The following is a 19,371-nucleotide window of genomic DNA, read 5'->3' on the forward strand; positions in this document are numbered from 1 at the left end:
TCAATGATTAGTATCACCATTATATGATCCTTTTCTTATTACTAATAACTACTTTTATGAATAATAACCAATCTCATTATTACATAATGCTAGAAAACCAGCTTTTTAGCAACTTGGGCTGCCTCTGTTGACATTAACTATTTCTTAATACCAGTTTAAAAGAATTTGACTGAAGAAACTTTCTTGGAAAATGAGAAAACAACATTACACCGCTCAACCCCCCATCCCTGACAAGTAAGTTCCCAAGGGAGCAGTTCTGCAGTGTTATTCATTCTTTGTACCTATTTATGATAACAACTTCTTCTTTGGAGTATATTTCCTTCCTTTTCTTCAGATTCATGTTCTTTGAATGCCCACTGGATTTGATTCGGTAAGTTATTAGTAATCAAATCATATAAAGTTAACTTGTCACTTCATTAAAAATATTTTGAGAATGTCTAAGGTCATAAATGTACAGGTTTAGAGCTAATCTCATGTAAATAGATTGTTCTTCTTTATGTAAGGTTTGTAACTAATTGCTTCAGCTTGCTTTTAAAGATTATCAATGAATAATGGTTCAATCCAGTCAGCCACCAGTCTCTATAATGAGAAATTTTAGAAATAAAGAAATAATGATTTGTTGAGTGATAGAATAAGTCTTAACAATAAAAGAAGAATTTTTAAAAAATTATTTACTAATAGAAAAAAAAAAAAACATTTCTGTCTCTACATCAATTACTGGCATCTGTAAATATATCTTTTAATCAGCCACTTAAACAGAATTTATCTATCTACTAGATACTGTTGTTTACTAGATATAAAGATAAAGAATGAAATGACTACATCCTACGTGTAATTTTGTCTCCATAAAGTGGATCTTTTTAGGGGAAACAATCTTCAAGGCACTGTACCATAGATAGAGGGCTAGTCTTAAAGTCAGGAAGAATTGAATGTTCACTCTTTGCCACAGTATTTCATATGTAGAAAGTAAAGGCATATAGCTTATATATAAATATATATAAATGGACTGACTATTCTTTGAAACACATAGTCTCTAAGATCATGGACAGATTATTTAATTTTTCAGTGCTCTTAGCAACTTTTTTTTTTTTAATGATTATAGATTAAATAAAAATTCCCGATATATATCATTAAAAGTAATTTCCTCAATAAAACCTCCTTACTCTGACAAAATTATAGGGTAGATACCCCTCCCTCATGACTAAATACATGTATTAAAATATACTTTCTTGTTGCATTGTTGAGTGTTTACAACCCAGTTAAAGACTCTAGACTCAAATTCAAAAGTTGTATTTACATATTAGTTATGTCTGTTCAATAAGATTGTAAACTTGTTGAGATAAAAGATCATGTTTTGTATCATTTGCAGTTCATAGACATTTTCTGAACACATCATAAAGATTCAACAAATAACTATTGATTAAAACCTTAAGTAAATGGTTGAATATGGGGAAAAATATTCATTTTGACAAATGCATTTTTCTCTTCATTGCACTGAAGCAACCAATCCATTTGTAACTTGACTGAATAGCCCAAATCACACAGATTTTCACTAACTACATCGATTTAAAATTTATTTAATAGCTGGTAGAGTTTCTTGAATATTCTTTCTTACCCATGATTCCATCTTGACTTTTAGGGATATAAGTATGGGTCTCCTGGGCTCCACTTTGGGAAGAAGTTAGTAAAACTGGGACAAAGTTAGACTTAAAAAACCAATACCAATGACCCATATTTGGAATTCATTACACCTTAAGGGACAGAGAGATACAGAGACTAAAAAGTTTAGAAAAAAGCAATACAATTTGTAGTAGCATAGAATAAATACTTATACATTAGACAAAATAAGGATTTCATAAATTTTTTTGAATGAATGATAACCATGAGACAAACACACACACACACACACACACACACACACACACACACACACACACACATCTATATATACACACAGAGAATGCCTTTTAGTTTTGTTTTGTTTTTTTTTTCCCCAAGAGGCAATGGGGTTAAGTGACTTGCCTAGGGTCACACAACTAGGAAGTGTTAAGTGTGAGAAAAGATTTGAATTCAGGTCCTCCTGACTTCAGGGTTGGTACTCTATCCACTGTCCCACATAGCTGCCCTGAATGACTTCTAGTTTGAGGATGGGTGGTTCAACTGGAAGCTTTCTCCCCCTCTCCCCTTTTAAATATAGGTGTATGTTGGAGATCAGATATTGGGTGCTTTATTTTAAGAAAACTCAATGAACAAAAGTACAAATGTACTAAAGGAGATTATTATTCATTTTATGACAGAAATTGCTATGGGATTACTTAAATTAGCAATTTAATTTATTGCAAATTATTTTACATATTTTTAAAGCAGATATTAATTTTATAAAGAGTCTCTTCTATTGAGAATTTTTTTTTTTAAGATTTACCTTTGTCATTTTCTTATAGCATTTCAGCTCTTCAAAATTCTGCTTCATGGTTGAGTAAAGAGACTGATTGAGTTTTGTTGGGCTAACCCTCAAAGTACACTGACAATATGAATGGAAACAGACTTCCCAGATATAGTGGCAATTCTTTTGGTGAGTCAGAAACCACACATTCATAATTCACTTTTTCTTTTTAAATAATAATAATAAATCAGGGTACTTTACTCTAGATCAAAAGAACCACACCCATCTGTCTAAAGGTATCTTAGGACCACAAAACTAATACAGAGTTATGACCCTAAGGGATATTTTCTGTAAAAATGTAGTTTCTATTAATATTACACTTTCTGTTCTCAATATTATGCTGCCCTAGGGGTACAAGTCACACAGCTCAAGTTCTCTCCATGACAATGGGATACAATCAAAATCTAAGGTCTAAAGCACATAAACTACTTACTGCAATCAAAGATTTAAGTGACCATTTATTTCATTTTGTATCTGGTAAAATCCTTTGCAGTCAAACAATTTTTTTTCCCAATAAAACTGCCTTTCAAAGTTAGTAGATTTCATTTATGCTTATAGGCAAAATCTAGTACTTTCAAATGCTGAAAATGTACTTTATCTAGTAGTGAATATTTTTTTTACTAAGTACAAATATGAAAATTCAGTGCATTTTGCTAGGACCTTTTATGTTTTCACATTAATGGTGGCATTTCTCCCTTCATTTCATAATTAACATAACTTCTTAGCATTTGAATTACTTGTCATAAGATCAAGTGTAAAAAAAAAAGTAAAAAAAAACACTGATTATGTAAATATTACTTTTATCAAAAACATCATTATCTGAGGTTCATTTTCTTTAAGATGTTGATGCTAAAACGTTTCTGTGATACATATATGTAATAAGTGTATCACATAGATGGACTGAAATAACTTTATAAATAAATTGAATAATCAATTTCAATAAGGTATTTTCCTAATTTAAAAAATGTTTTGGATAGCAAAATACCAATGGAATATTTCTAGCCATTTTGGTGTTGTTTATTAAAGTAATAGAACTTATTCTCTTTCTCAGACTCTTCTAGAATAAAATAGTAAACTACAACTTTTTCAAGAGAGTGAAAATTGTGATATCCTATCTGAGGAAAAAAAAGTGTGTGTGTGTGTGTGTGTGTACATATATATATATATATATATATATATATATATACATATATATATATGTGTGTGTGTGTATGTGTAATATCTATATCTGTATCTAAAATGTTACATGGATTCCAAATCTTGAAAAGACAAAGTAGTCTGAAATTAAAGGCAGTTATGGGATCATAGGAAGGGTATTAGATTTAGGCTCAGTAAATCTGGTCAATTACTGGTTTTAATACTTCCTATATATATATGTGTATATATATATATATATATATATATATATATATATACATATATATGTACATAAACAGTGAGCTAATCATTTTCTTTTTCTAAGCCTTAATATTCTTATATATAAAATGGGAAAATTAATATGCATGAGGACCTATCTTATAACTTTGTTATGAAGATCAACTTAGAAAATATATATTATGCCTTTTAGCAGTTATGAAGTGCTACTTTAATGATAGTTATTATAATTACATAGTCAAAACATGTAGTCTTTTATTGCACATAAAGAACAGAAAAACTGTGAGGTTACAGAAAGAATAAAGGAAAAAGAGTCAGATGTAAATTTTAATTTTAACTCTTTGATTACCTCTATGTCCTTTATAAGACATAAACTTTCTATATTGAATTTCAATGCCCCAGACAATGGGAAGAACACTAATTTTTGGAGTTATAGAACTTGGATTCAAGTCCTTCTTCTGCTGTTTACTACCTAAATGATCTTATCCAAAGCATTTAATTTTATAGGAATTTAATGTCTTCTTTAAAATGATAGTATTGAGCTAGATGTTCTCTGAGGTCCATTCTAGCTCTAGTTCTATAACCTGCAATGTGAAGTGAAAAATCTCTCCAATCTATTTCAGTGTTTTGATTTGGGAATCAAAAGTGATTTTTTTTATGACATTATAAAATTTAGATAATATCACACCCTCGATAGATATGTAAAAGACATGGAATATGACTAATACTCATTTGTAATCGCATAGCTGATAAGATTCGTATACATATTCCTTTTTTTGTTCCTGAATAACTATAGAAAATTATACTCCCATAGACTCAAGTTGCCCAAATGTAACTTCTTGTTTTTCTCCCTAAAAACATCACTTTTCTCTCTGGTGTTTATTATTATCAGCTTCATTACTATCCATCCAACAGTCTGTGCTTAAAAACTTGGGAGTTATTTTGGACTTTTTCTTTCACCCTCATCTCTCTCTTATCTAGTCAATTATGATCCTGATGCAATGCAATATAACAAGATTCAACATCTTCATTTGATAGGCTGTGGAAATACAAATAAAATATATCAAAGATTCTTTAGCCTGAAGGAATTTATATTTTAGTAGAGAAGTCCTAATCATCCATTATAATATTTCTTTTTATCTGTCACTTCTACCTCTATATCAAGTGTTATCACTGTTAGTAAATCCTTCCTCCTCATAAATCTCCATTCATGTCACTTTCAAATTTATCTTTCACACCATTGCCCGGTATATTGTATATATCCATGATCTGTGTATTGTAATTTCTTTGCTCATTAGCTGCCATTGCTTGCAGGTAAAGTTTGATTTCTTTTCCTCAAGATTTCCTCATTGATTTCTTTTCCATACTTGTCTCATACTACTTCACATTACATACTTTATACTTCAACTAAAATAGACTCTTTTTTCCCTCAAAAGTTGATTCACATTTTCATATTTCCTATCTTTTGCTCATATTCAGAGATATGAGTACTCTTCTCTTGGTTTATTGACTATAAATTGATCTTTCAAAGCCCAATCCCAAATGTAGTATTTTTCTCCACTCTGTTGTATAAAGCAGTTTCCACATTTGATTTCATGAATTATTTTGCATCTCCCTGATAAAAATTTGCATTATAATTAAGTGGGTGGTATTATTTTCCATTGTACTGTGAGTTCCAAGAGTTCAGGGACAATGTTTGCTCTAATAATTGTATAGTCCCTAGCACCAAACACTTAAAAGAGTAGGCATCTCCCAGGTTTGTTTGTTTGTTTGTTTGTTTGTTTAATTGAATGGTAAATAATCTTTTCAGATAGATTTGTAAGAGAAAAGAGTTTTATAGGTAAGAATTAATTGATTTAATTGATACAGGATAAAAATAATAACTATATTAGGAGGGCTTAGAATTCTTCCATTCAAAGCAAGATTAAAAAAAAAGAAGTAATTCACCAAAGTCAGTACTTTTCAATTAAAATGGAAAAGAATGAATCATAAATGATATTACTTCACAATTTCTAAAAGCAGAGTGCTTTTTTTCCCATTGTTAAAAGTCATAGACTGCCTCAAGGAACTTTGGGCACACTTTGGTAAAGCATAATATACATAATTCTATTAATGTGGGACATATTGGGTAGAGAATTTTTGATTAAGGAAGAACTGGATTCCAGTCTCATTTTTGTTTCACACTGGTCATGTGATCATGGATTGTTCATTTAAGTAGTCAGTGACCCACACAACTAACTAGAAAAAATGTTAATATAAGAAATAATTTCTTTGCAAATGACTTAAATATGTAAAAACTTTGCTTTATATATATATGCATGTATATATATACATATATGTATATATATACATATATGTATATATGTATATATATATATATATACATGACAGCTATTATTAAGATTATAAATTGTAGAGAAGGTACACTTCTATATTAGGAGAGAATATTCCTCATTGGGAGCTGCTTAAATCAAGAAAATCAAAAATCTTGTCAAAAAAATAACAATGATAACAAATTACATTTCTGGTGTTTAAATAATTAATTTAATTTATGCTATTCAACTTCATTTGTACCTTCACTGCAAGGCAATTTTCAAAAACTTTTTTCTTTTTTTTTCAGGTTCTCCATGTATCCAACCTTCAGGACTACTTTACTGGGAAAATTGAGGTCATTTTATGTGAGTTTCCTGTTCTCCCCATCTCTTTACTTAAAAACTCTTTGACTTATCCTAGACAAAGACAACATGTGCCCTTGATCTCATTTTCTCTGATCTTCTTTTGCAGACTGTAACCTTAACCATCCCCTCTTTAGCCATAATCTTCAACCTTTCATTTGTACTGGTTCCTTCTAAAGCTTAAAACTCCAGACCAATTAAAAACAAAACAAAACAAAACACTTCACAATTTAAATTGGCCTTGTTGTCCCTTTAATCTATTATTCCATATCTCTCCACTCCTTTTTAGTCAAATATGTAGAAAGTATTTTCTCTTTTTATAGCCAGACACCTAGAAAAGGCTGCCTATATTCACTGTCTGCACTTCCTCTTTTCTCACTTAGTCTTCAGTCTTTTATCATTTAGTTTATTAACTCATCACTCAGCTGAAACTGCTTTTTCCAAGTTAACAATGATGTCTTCTTCCTTGACAAACTTCCCCTCTCCACCCCCATTCTTCATCATTCTTTATCTATTGGTTTTATTTCACACTATTTACATGCTTATCCTATGGAATATACTCTTTTCTTTGAGATTTCATGATACTTTTCTCTTATTTTTTCTCTTAGGTGTTTGACTATTTCTTCTTATTTCTTTACTGATTCAATATAAGCATCATAGTCCTCAATTGTTGTTGATTTCCAAGGTTCTGTTTTAGGCCTTCATTATTTCTTTACCACCATCATCATTTCTACATCAATAACTCCCAGTTCTATATTTTTAGATATCCTCAACCTTTTCCATGAACTTCAGTTTTGCCACTCCAACCGTCTATTGAATATTTCAATCTGGATGCCCGGGAAATATCTCAAAAGCAACACAACTACAATGGAATTCATTATGTCCCTTGTGCCTTTCAAAAATTATCGACTATTTTCCAAATCTGTCTATTTCTGTTGAAGGAACCATCATTCTTCCAGTTTTGTAGGTTCATAATCTTTATATATATATATATATATATATATATATATATATATATATATATATATATATATATATATATATATATATATATATATATATATATATATACACATCCAATATTCATCATCTTCCCATACCTCAATTTTCCAAACTGATGTCATTTTCTATCATTTCTATCACACAATCTCTCTCATATCTGTAACTTCCCATTGGTGCCATCTTAGGTTCAAGTATTTTTTTTTTTTTAACCTCTTTCTCTGATTATCACAATAGTTTCCTAATTTCTCTCTCTGCTTAAAGTCTCTTCAAAGTTCAGTTTATGCCCCACCCCCATAATACTGTCAATATGAATTTCTTTTAGCACAGATCTAGCAATATCACTCCCATACTCAATGAATTTTAATGTTCTTCTTTTTATTACCTCTAGAGGCAAATTCTGACTTTCTTAGCTTTTAAAACCTTTCACAACATAACCTCAGCCAATCTTTTCAAATTCACTGAAAATTGTTTCTGTTTTCACATTCTGTAATAGTCAAGCTAAATTTCTCTCTAATTTTTTCATAGGATGCTCCAACTTTGCTCTGCATGCCTTTCCACTGACCATCTTATAAATCAAATTTATTTCTCCCACACTTTTTCTGGAAGGGAAAAGTAATAGAAACACATGAACAAAAAAGAAAACATTTAATAAGTGTCTACTTTGTACCAGGCACGTTGCTCAGTGCTTTACAAAGATCTCATTTAATTCTCACAACAACCCTGGGAGGTAGAACTTTAAGACACAATTTAACCACTCTCTATATGAAGCCCTACCTGATTTTCTTGATTATGAGCATCTTCTCAAACTACTTGAATTTACCTATTTTCTATGTACATAAAATCATTCACTTTATACTTATTCTGAAAAGATATAGTTGGATCTTTGTTGTGTCTCACAACTGAATTTAAATACACAGGCACAGAGTATATCAAATTCAGTAAATATTGTTGACAGGATTTAATTTTATGAAGTAATTTCTTCATGAATCACTGTAAGGTAGGAAGAAAGGCAACAGGAAGCAAACAGTTAAAAGAGAAGTTAAACTTTGGACAAAATAAGAGATTCTTTATGTTTGTGTTTTTCAGGAAATTCCATGAATTTCAACCTTCTGGCATTGTATATGCTTCAGTTGTGTATTCTCAGGAAATTTTATTGTTGTTGAATCTTTTCAGTCCTGTCCAACTCTCCATGATGCTATTTGGGTTTTTTCTTGTCAAATACTAGAGTGATTTGTCATTTCCTTCTCCAACTCATTTCACAGATGAAACAGAGGCAAACAGAATAAAGTGACTTACCGGGGGTCACACAGCTAGTAAATCTACAAGGACAGATTAGCACTCAAATCTCCTGACTCTAGACTCACAGTACTATCCTCTCTACCACCTACTTGCCCTTTCACATAATTAGACAAAACAATTTTCCATGTCTTTAGTCAAGCTTGGATTATTCTGGAAGTAAGTTAAATTCTTCTCAAATTGGCATTCAGACTCAAATGGATAAGAATCAACCTATTACTCTCTTTAAAGTACAGTTCTACATTCCTGATATAGAAGCTGGCATTCAAATATATTGTCATTCCTTTGATGCAAGCATTTTGTCTGTATGTCCCATTTAACATGGATGACTTGGCTTGTCTTTCCAGTATACATTTTGCCTATGACTGAATGCAGTTGTCATGGATACATGACAGGTTGAGTATTGGCTTACTAACACTACTAATCACAGGTTCTAGGAGTGAATATAATAGCTTCAACTGAAAGAATTTCACACTTATGTAGTCATTGTGTTTCTGTGTGAACAGAGCTATTTTTTTTTCTCTCTGCATAAAATGCACATATGTATGAAGAACTGGCAGTTTTAACAATAATCCCTAGTAGATGTGGTCAAAGTAAGCCAATACTGTTTTGAACTTATTCCCAACCATCACACATCCAAGATTTGGAATATGAAGAATAAAATAACTTGAGTAAAGAGAAATGAAGAGTTACTTATAATAGTGTGTAAGAACAATCTAGAATAGATTACAACATGTCCAAATTTCCTTGCAAAATAATTCTATCTCATAATTGTTTTTATATTTTATTAAAATACATGACTGTTCATGATTGAGCTCTCCCACTTTCCCTTGAAAACCACATAAAATCAAGCCTCTGAACAGAGTACAATGGAATGAAATTACTCTCCTGTTCAAAATAGACTGAAAAAACTTCAAGGAAGGTCCATCTCACTGGGGTGAAAAGGGTGTAAACCCAATTCAAATAGACTCTGGGAAAGTGGGTGAGAGGGTCTTAATCACAGCAAATCAGTAACTAAGACCCTCAGTCCTGGCTCAGTAGAGGAGCAAATTAGTGGGCCAGTTTCTAGTCCCAACTCAGAAGGCAAATTTCTCAAAACCAGGTTGTTTCCTGGAAAAAAAAAAAAAAAAAAAAAAAAAAAAAAACAAACAGGCAAAGGTACCCCCTTCAAACAAAAGGAAGCTTGAAACAATGCCCTTTATCCTGAGGAGCAGAGCTTGACTGTAAAAGTAAAAAAAAATTAAAACAAGAAACAGAAAAGAAGCTTGACCATAAAACACTTCTGGTAACAGGGAAGACCAAATTCAGATGCAGACAGAATGTCCATACAGGAAATATCAAAAAATGATGTAAATTAGTCTCAAGCCCAAAGAGGCTTCTTGGAAATGCTCATAAAAGACTTTAAAGTCAAATATAAGAGGAACAAAAAAAATGAGAAAGGAAATGAGAGGTATGCATGAGATAGTAATAGCTTGGAAAAGAAAAGAAAAAAATGAATTAAAATTGAATTTAAAAGTAGAATTAATTAATTGAAAGAAGATATACAAAATCTAACTAAAAAAATTATAAATTAAAAACTAGAATAGGACAAATGGGAGCAAATGCCTTTGTGAAACAGCAAGGATCACTCAAACTAAAAAGAATGAAAAAATGGAAGAAAATGTGAAACATCTCATTAGTAAAATAGCCAACCTGCAAAATAGATCCAGAAGAGGCAATTTAAAAATTATTGGCCTACCTCAAGGCCCTGACCCCCCCCCAAAAAAAAAAAAAAAAAAGAGAGCCTAGATAGGATTCTACAAGAGATCATTAAGAAAAATTGCCCTAATATTCTAGAAATAGAGGGGGAAATACTGATTGAAAATATTTATTGATCACCTTTGGAAAGAGATCCTACTAAGGAAAACCCCAAAGTCTATCGTTGTAAAACTCCAAATTACAATCTCAAGGAAAAATACTGCAAGTTTCCAGAAAAAAACAAAACACAACAAAAAAAACCAAAAAAAACCCAATTCAAATATCAAGGAATAATAATCAGACAACAATAAGAATTACCCAGCATCCAGCAGCTTCAGCAATAACAGGATTAGAGGGTCTGGAATACCATATTTTGGAAGACAAAGGACATGGGGTTACAACCAAGAACATTATTTAAGTAATTTGATCTTAAGCTTTGTAAATAGAAATATAATGCCCAGATCAAGTGAAATAATAATAGCATTATACTTTGCACTCATCAGTATTGGAGTTAAATCTGGGTCCTACTTTGGGACACTGTTAAGTTGGAACATATCCATTGAATGATAATATGAATAGTAAGAAAACTTACATCCTAACATGAGGATTAATGGAAGAAAATGAAGTTACTAAATTTAGTATTGGGTAAATGTTACAAAGAAGTTGACTTTTGATTGATATTTTTAATAATTTCATAATGCCTTAGAAGTATTCAGAAGTATAATGAGGGAGTGAGTTCCCGGCAAATGGGGATGGTAAAAGAAAGGCAAGATGATTCATACTTTTCCAAGATGCAAATATTAGAATATGTACAAGATAACCATAAAATGACACTGTTAACTACAAAATTCTGTTGAGTCTTTTTTCATGGTTAATTAGAAGCTAATTGTAAAAAGAAAAGAATAAGGATGAAACAAGTTCAATGGCATAAGGAACTTCTGGCTGTTCCTTCCCTTTAACATAAAGTTTCAACTTAAAGTTTTAAAATGTTTCCCAGAGCCCTGAGCATTTAAATGACTTTTTCAGGGTCATCCAACCAGTATGTGAGAAAGACATGACTTGAACTAAGGTTTTCCTAGTTCCAAGATCAGCTATCTAATCACTAAGACAAAAGCAAGTAAGTAATATATTATTAATTGTTACATATTATGTAACACATTATATTGCATTATTATTAGCCATATTATTAACATTTATATTAATAATCAATACCAGTAATACAAATTATTAATAAATGAATAATTCATTGATTTATTGATTTAAAATGTTATTAATAATACATCATTAGCATATTATATAATATATTACATAACATTACATATATTAAATTGTTACATGTATATAACAAAATGAGAAGTATAAACTGGAAGTGCTAGGGCTTTAGAGAACAAGGACACTTCTATCAGCTGAAATAGTTGGATGAGACCTTGAAACAAAATTAACAATATCTCATGTTAATTTCATACTTTAAAGTAATATATTCTAGACAAATTAAACACTGGCTTTTAAGTCAGTGGACTTAGATTAATTTTTTTTGCAAGCTTCTTAAATTGTGATTCATGACTCCATATGATGTCTCATAACTGAATGTGAGGGTAATGAAGCTATGATTTATTATCAGTAAATGTTTGATTTGTACACTTATTTTATCTACATATCTGGGTTCATGCAAAATTTTATTGAGTGAAAAGGGTTTGCAAGTGAAAAAAAAGTTTAAGAAGTCCTGATCTATATGATGCCCCTTTTATCTCTAAATTAATGATTACTATGAAGAAAAGTGTTGCACATATATTATTCCATTTAATGGATTATCTGGTAAAGCAATTATTTTTATACTCATTTTAGAGATAAGAAAACTGAGGCACAGAGAGTTTAATGATTTCTCTAGAATCATTTCAACTAAATATTTGAAACAAAAACCTAATCAAGCTCCTTCAGACCCCAAATCTAGAATTCAAGCTACTTCACCAAATTTGTCTATCAAGAAAATGGTTATGCTTGATCTTGGAAGTTGAGTAGATTATATATAGATCAAAAAGATAAAGAAAAAATTTACAAAGTAATCTATTGTAGACTTTCATTTATACATACAATCATTATTTTGTGGGAAATGTGTAAAGGGCTGAAACTCTGAAGCCATTTTTTTCATTCTCAGGTTCTATCATCATTTTTCTCAGAATCATGATTTCTTAAGTGTGAATACTAGGAGGAAGCATGTGAAAGAATAAAAAGCTGCCCAAGTGCAAGTCTTCATCGTATACACATATCATTTATCATCTCTGTAAGGAAGTTCATATTGTTTGATACTTTAAAAAAATACGGCTTCATGAGTACTAAATGCTCATTTCAATCAACTATTTTCCCACTCTTATTTAACTTTTATATTTCTGATCTTCCTTTTTTTCCTCACCAATTTTGGCTTACCTCTCCTCTTACTCAGAGCTTTCTAGGCCATCCTTTCTGGCTTAATGCCCTCCTTTGGAACTTGAGATAAAGCTCCTATTTTAAGAGTTGCAGTTATCTGCACAATGGTTCATTTTCCTCAAGGGTCAGGGAGTGAAATCTCCCTAATTAAACAGTCTCATAGAATCTCAGAGTTGGAATGGATAACAGAGAGTCTACAGTCTAAATTGTTTCCAAATAGGATGTCTTTTACATCTCCAATAAGAGTTCATTCTATGTTCATTTAAAAATGTCCAATGATGGGGGATTCTCTGCTTTGGAGGTAATCTATTAGATTATGAACAACTTAATTATTACACTTTTTTCTTTTAACTCTCAGAACTGAAACTAGTCTTTCTGTCATTCTCTCCCTTTCCATTTTCCCTCTCTTTATCTCTTTTTTGCCCTTCTTCTCTTCTTTCTTTTTTGTTTTTCTTTTCCATTCCATTCATGATAGACTATAAATAACAATGGATTTAATAAGAGGTTCAAATCTCATCTCTGTAATTTTCTTTTAAAAATATGCCTTAATTTTTATTTTTATTTTTTTTTTGGTTCTAGATTTAGCAAACGTGACCATTTCAATATACCAAAAAAAAACCTTCTTAGAGATTCTTTATAAAATGGTAAGTTTCTATTATAGACACACACTTATAGTTAGTTTTTTAAAAATAAAAGTACATAATGAATTTAATGCAATAATAACAAAACTGCCCTTGTCAGTGTCCTCTTCTGAAATTCTTTTCTCTTCTATTTTTATAACATTGATACCATTTCCTCTCTTTTTTACATCATACCAAGTCCTACCAACTCCCCTACAATATTTATTTTCCCCCCAAAAAACTAAAGGTCTCCCATCTAACAAATAAATATAGCCAAGTAAAACAAATCAATACATTGTCTGTGTCTGAAAATGGATGTCTCTTTCTGCAACTCCAGTCCATCACATGTCTTGTCAAAAGGTGGGAAACAGGTTCCCTTCTCAGTCTTTTGAATCCATGATTAGTCATTGCATTGATCCAAATTTTGGTCAGTCTTTCAAAGGGACTATTTACCAATGTGACTTTTTATTTTCTTTGAGCCTCCATTTTCTTCTATGTAAAATGAAGGTATTGAACATATTGGTTTCCAACAAGCCTAAATTTTCTTGTATATAAAATTAAGATAAAAAACAATTGTACTGATCCCTGCACATGTGGAAGAACTTGGCAAACCTCATAGCATTATATAAATGTGACATCATAGTATTAAAATTCTATCATTTGTGTACCATAAAATGGACTGTCAAGTTTTCTTAACCTACAGGTAATAGGGGAGGATTTAAGAGAAAAAAGATATTTGCTATCATATCAGTCACTAAGCATAAAGGAGTTACAGAGCTACAGAGACAGATTGATTTGATCTATATATTTATGGATTTATATTTATATTTTGAGAGATAATCCTGGAAGTGACAAAAATGGCTAAATATGCTATTTAAATGATCTCAGTAGCAGGGAATGAGGACCTAAAGGAATAAGTCAATAAACATTTTAAAGCACTTTCTATATGAACAAATTCTGTGCAAAATGTTAGGGAACTAGCAAAAGGAAAATTATAGTCTTTCTCCTTATTATTGAATGGAAACTGAGGGTACAGTGAGTACAAAGAGAAGGTAAACTATGTAAAAGATATTAGGGAGTTAGAATTGATAGCACTTGGCAACTAAGAAAAGAAGTAAGAGAGAAAAATCAAAGTTAATTCCAAAGCAATAAGCATTTTAGAACCCATCATACAAAGACAGAAAAACTTAAGTTGAAAATGGAAGAATGGGGTAGCAGATAAAGGCAATGAACTCACTTTTGGATGTGTTGAGTTTGAGATGTCACCCTTAGGAAGATATCAATAAGAAAATCTGGAACTCAAAAAGATAAATCACATCTAGAGGTACAGATCTGGAAATCTGTTTAAAGATGGTGAATTAAAACTGAGAATGTATGAAACTGTGAAGGAGAAAGTTTAAAGAGATGAGATATTACAAGAATCAACAATAGGGAACATTCTTGTACCCACATTAAGGAGTTGGGAATAAGTAAAGACCCTGAAAAGGAAGTAGATCAGTCCCTCATTTTACATATAAAGCATAAAAAACAAAACAAAAAAATTACATTCCACACCTAGATCCTCGATCCTTTATCTATTTATAAGTGGAATCAGATTTAGAATCCAGGTTGCCTGTCTCCTAGTCCAAATGTCATTTTATTATTTTTTGTAAAGCACACTATGCTCTTATTTCTTTTTAAAAATAAATATTAGTGATATAGTTTATTTTTATATCACTCACATCTTCAAATGTGTTCTTTATTAATCCTCTCAGTAATTTTTAACCTAGAGTTCATGAATTTTTTTAAAAATGGTAACTTCATTCCAATATAATTGACTTCTTTTATAAGACTATATGCTTTATTTTATACATTAAAATATTTTTTTTTTTTCTGAGAAGAGGCCCATAACCTTCACCATAATTCCTAAGTGGACTATGAAACTGAAAATTTAGTAGACTTGGAATGGAAAATTCCATTTGTATCCAGAAAGAGAACTATTGAGACTGAATGTGGATTGAAACATAATTATTTTTACCTTTCTTTTGTCATTCTTTCCCTTTTGGTCTGATTTTTCTTGAACAACATGACAAATATAGAAATATGTTTAAAAGATTTGCACATGTGTAACTTTTATCAGATTGCTTGCTGTCCAGAGGAGGGAAAAGGAGAGGGAGGTAGAAAAAAAAATTGAAATTTAAGTCTTAGACAAATGAATGTTACAAAAATCATCTTTACATATATTTGGAAAAATAAGACACTATTTAGGGAAAAAAAGAATCTCTGTCTTAGAACAAAGACAAAAAGGAAGAAAAAAATAATGCAGTTAAACTAACCAATATATCAAACAAGATTAACACTATATGTAATGGGCCACACTTACTGTTCCCCATCTCTGCACTAAACTTTCAGATCATTAATCTTTTTTGAGGCACAGATAGAATAAATGCTATTATTCTTGTTTGACAGATGAAATAACAGATTTTTAAAGAGTTGTTTAATTTGCCCTCCAAATCAGTAAGTTTGTGACTAAGCTAATACTGAAAGCTAAGAATATGAAGTCTCATTCCTAAGATAGGTATACTATAAACACCAAGCTGAGTTTAATAAAAAGCAAAGAGCAGTCAAACTTATCCCTTTCTCATCTAGGATAGTCATTCTGTTTGTCTATGATTGTTTCCTACAGAAATTCATTGAGTTTTCTTATATATGAATACATTTGTGGTTCCTTCAAATGCTTATCTCTACTCTCCTTATATATATATATATATTATATGTTATTAATTAATATATTATATATTAATTAATTATAATCATATACCATTAATATATAATATTATAAGTATATACCATTCTAATATATATAATTATATATTATATATCATATTATAATTATATACCATTAATATATACTATATAATAGAATATTATATAGTATAATATAATTAATTATATATTATATATTAATAATATATATTATTATTATATTATATATATTATTTCCTTATATATCAGGCCCTTTTCTATATCTGGGACACACATGTACATGCACACATACCTACATATAATCTCTGCATCCAGATGATGCAAGAAGTAGAAAAGAAAAATTATTTTTAATGACTTTTTGTAATTTCAGTTCTGTTTTACTAACCCCATTACCCAATCCAATTCTTTTGAGAAAACTTTTGCTCCAACTTCTTGAGGGCTTAGTTATCAAAGAATCCCAAAACATTACAGGTAAAAGGCTCTATCTCCTTTATTTTTTACATAAATAAATTAAAGGCCAGATGCTGTAATCTCTGTCAAATAATATGTTGTTCTTTCCATACAATGTGACACTACTTTTCCAAGTGAGGAGATGAATCATGCTAGGTTATTTCTACTCTAATTTTTCTCCCTGCTGGCCATAGCATACATCTGGGAGAAAATTGGCTGAAGCTGTAGGTTTAACTTGTAGTCAATGAATTTACAGGAAATTTAATAAGTTGTGTTTACAAATGAAACATAGATAGAACAGCAAGAATCTGTGCTAACCAGTGAATGAAAATCTGCAAAATGTGGCTCAGTGACATTTTCAAAAGTCATTCAAATAAAGTGAGAAAAGGGAGTTAAGGGCTTAATTCTGGCAAAAGTTGGCCAAAAATGTTATTCTTATCTGAATCTTGACTATAAACTTGATGGCGATAGTTGCATAAGATTCAAATGCTGCTTTTAACAGTTACTATCTGTGTGACTCTACATAAAACTCTTTACCATACTGGGCCTCAGTTTTCAATCTGTAAAATCAATATGTTAGATTTAATAGCTTTTGAGGACACTTCTAGATCTAGATTCATAATTTTGTCACTCTGTGCTCTGTTACTTATTTCTTGTATGATACTGGGCCAAGTTAGTCAACTTTTCTTGGCCACAAGTTCTTCAATTGCAGAATAAGAAGTTTGGATTAAATGACCCCCAAGATCCTTTCAATGTCTAAAGCTGTGCTTCACTGAAAAATTAAACATTCTTTCACTTAACAACTCATTTTTCAATCTTGGAACACTACACAGCAAACATTCTGAGAGATTATTTATGAATCATGGCATGAAGCTATCTATTCCTGGCAAATTTGACTTTGTAAAAATGACAATATAAGATTTTATTAACTCTTTGTCTTATACAATAAATGGACTCTGCTTAAATGCTACAGTATCTTCAGTATCTAATAACTACATCAAATAGCACCTTCTTACAATGAGGAGAATTATGCAGTTAATCTTTTTAACCCATTTTTTAGGCACCTATAATCATGGTGGCTAGGTACTTGGGAGCAGATTTAATAAAGAAAAAAATGTAGACATAAGATTTTCCCTTTGCTCTGCATCATTATTACTCCCCATCAGTTTGAACATAATTAGGGTTATGAAATTTAGAGATTATTAGTAAAAGAATTGTCAAAAATTAAATATATATATATGTATATATATATGTATATATACATATATATATATATATATATATATATATATATATATATATATATATATATATATATATATATATTGTTCTATATGCTTGGATGAAAAAAAAGTTCAAGTCTGAAGCATATCATAAAATCAGGAAGATGAGAGGGAAGGCTACAAAAGAAAACAAATATCTTGGTTTTTTCTTTTGTCAATGGTAATGCATTCCATCTGTGTGCTTAACATCCAGATGCTATCACATTTTAATTATAGTGATTAATGTCTATATAAGAACCACAAATGGTAAACCAACATTCCCTCAAATTAGGTAAGTCAATCTGTTTAAAGACAGTACAATGAAATAGAACATCAGGAAACATCTTCATTCGTGTGTTTTGTCTACTTTTAATCAGAGGTGACAGAATAACCATTAACATCACTTCCCTCTCCCCTCATTTACCAATGAAGCAGATATAATATGGGAAGATGAATACTTTTTGAGTTATAGGCAGACTTGAGCTTTTAAGACAAGCATACTATTTTATGGATATAAGCCTTTAGGAATTCAGGAGTGAAGTCAGAGGTTTTGACAAAACACTATTATTAACATTTGCTGCCTTGTCTTGATAGATGTGCTTGCATAGCTCAATGAAACTATGACCTACACTGTGCAATGTTGCCCAAGATGGACAGGTCATAATGGAAAGTTCTGACAAAAGATGCTCCACTGGAGAAGAGGAAATGGCAAACCATTTTGCATTTTTGCCAACAAACTCTTGTATTTTTGCCAAGAAAACCCCATGGACAATTTTGACTTTGGGAGATAATGGAGGACAGAAGGGCCTGGTGTGCTCTGGTCAAATGAATCAAAGAATAGGACATGACTAAACAAATGAAAGATAACACATATATAGAGGTATGGTGATATACTCAATACTGCATTGGCCTTAAAAACAGAAAGAAAAACTGACTGAGTTTAAATCCTACTTTGCACTCACATTGTCTGTGGGACTGGCTTAAATAATTAATTCTCATCCTAAAGGATGTTGTAAATTCCTCATCAATATTGATTCCCAAGTACCCCCCCAAAAAAAAACCTTAGAAGAAAAACAGAAAAAAATCCACCCTAAAACCTACATCTCTGCTGGAAAATTGAAATGCATCCTTTACATGACAGAGTATATCTAATCTTCAGAAGCAATTCAAAAATGTTTTTAAGATATCAAAAGTAATTTTATTTAATTTTAACTTCATTAAAAATCAGGAATGGAAAAGTTACGATCAGATGCATAAAAGTTAAGAGTTTATGAATCACTGGTTTAAACAATGATCTAACTAAAGGCAAGGGGTTAAGTTAGATGTTTTATCTATGCCATTAC

At 30.7% G+C, this 19,371-nt stretch overlaps 1 protein-coding gene and 1 long non-coding RNA gene across 33 annotated transcripts in view; one reads left to right on the top strand and one right to left on the bottom strand.

Annotated features, from left to right (window-relative positions):
* NRXN1 (neurexin 1) overlaps nt 1-19,371 on the bottom strand; it is a 1,346,328-nt gene that overhangs the window by 1,029,788 nt on the left and 297,169 nt on the right. The gene's annotated exons all lie outside the window — the stretch shown is intronic.
* LOC141554676 (uncharacterized) lies at nt 284-13,544 on the top strand. Its single transcript, XR_012485918.1, has 3 exons — nt 284-370; nt 6,438-6,495; nt 13,531-13,544. It is a non-coding gene; the product is annotated as an uncharacterized LOC141554676 (long non-coding RNA).

The sequence above is a fragment of the Sminthopsis crassicaudata genome, chromosome 2, assembly GCF_048593235.1.
Source record: "Sminthopsis crassicaudata isolate SCR6 chromosome 2, ASM4859323v1, whole genome shotgun sequence".
NCBI lineage: Eukaryota > Metazoa > Chordata > Mammalia > Dasyuromorphia > Dasyuridae > Sminthopsis > Sminthopsis crassicaudata.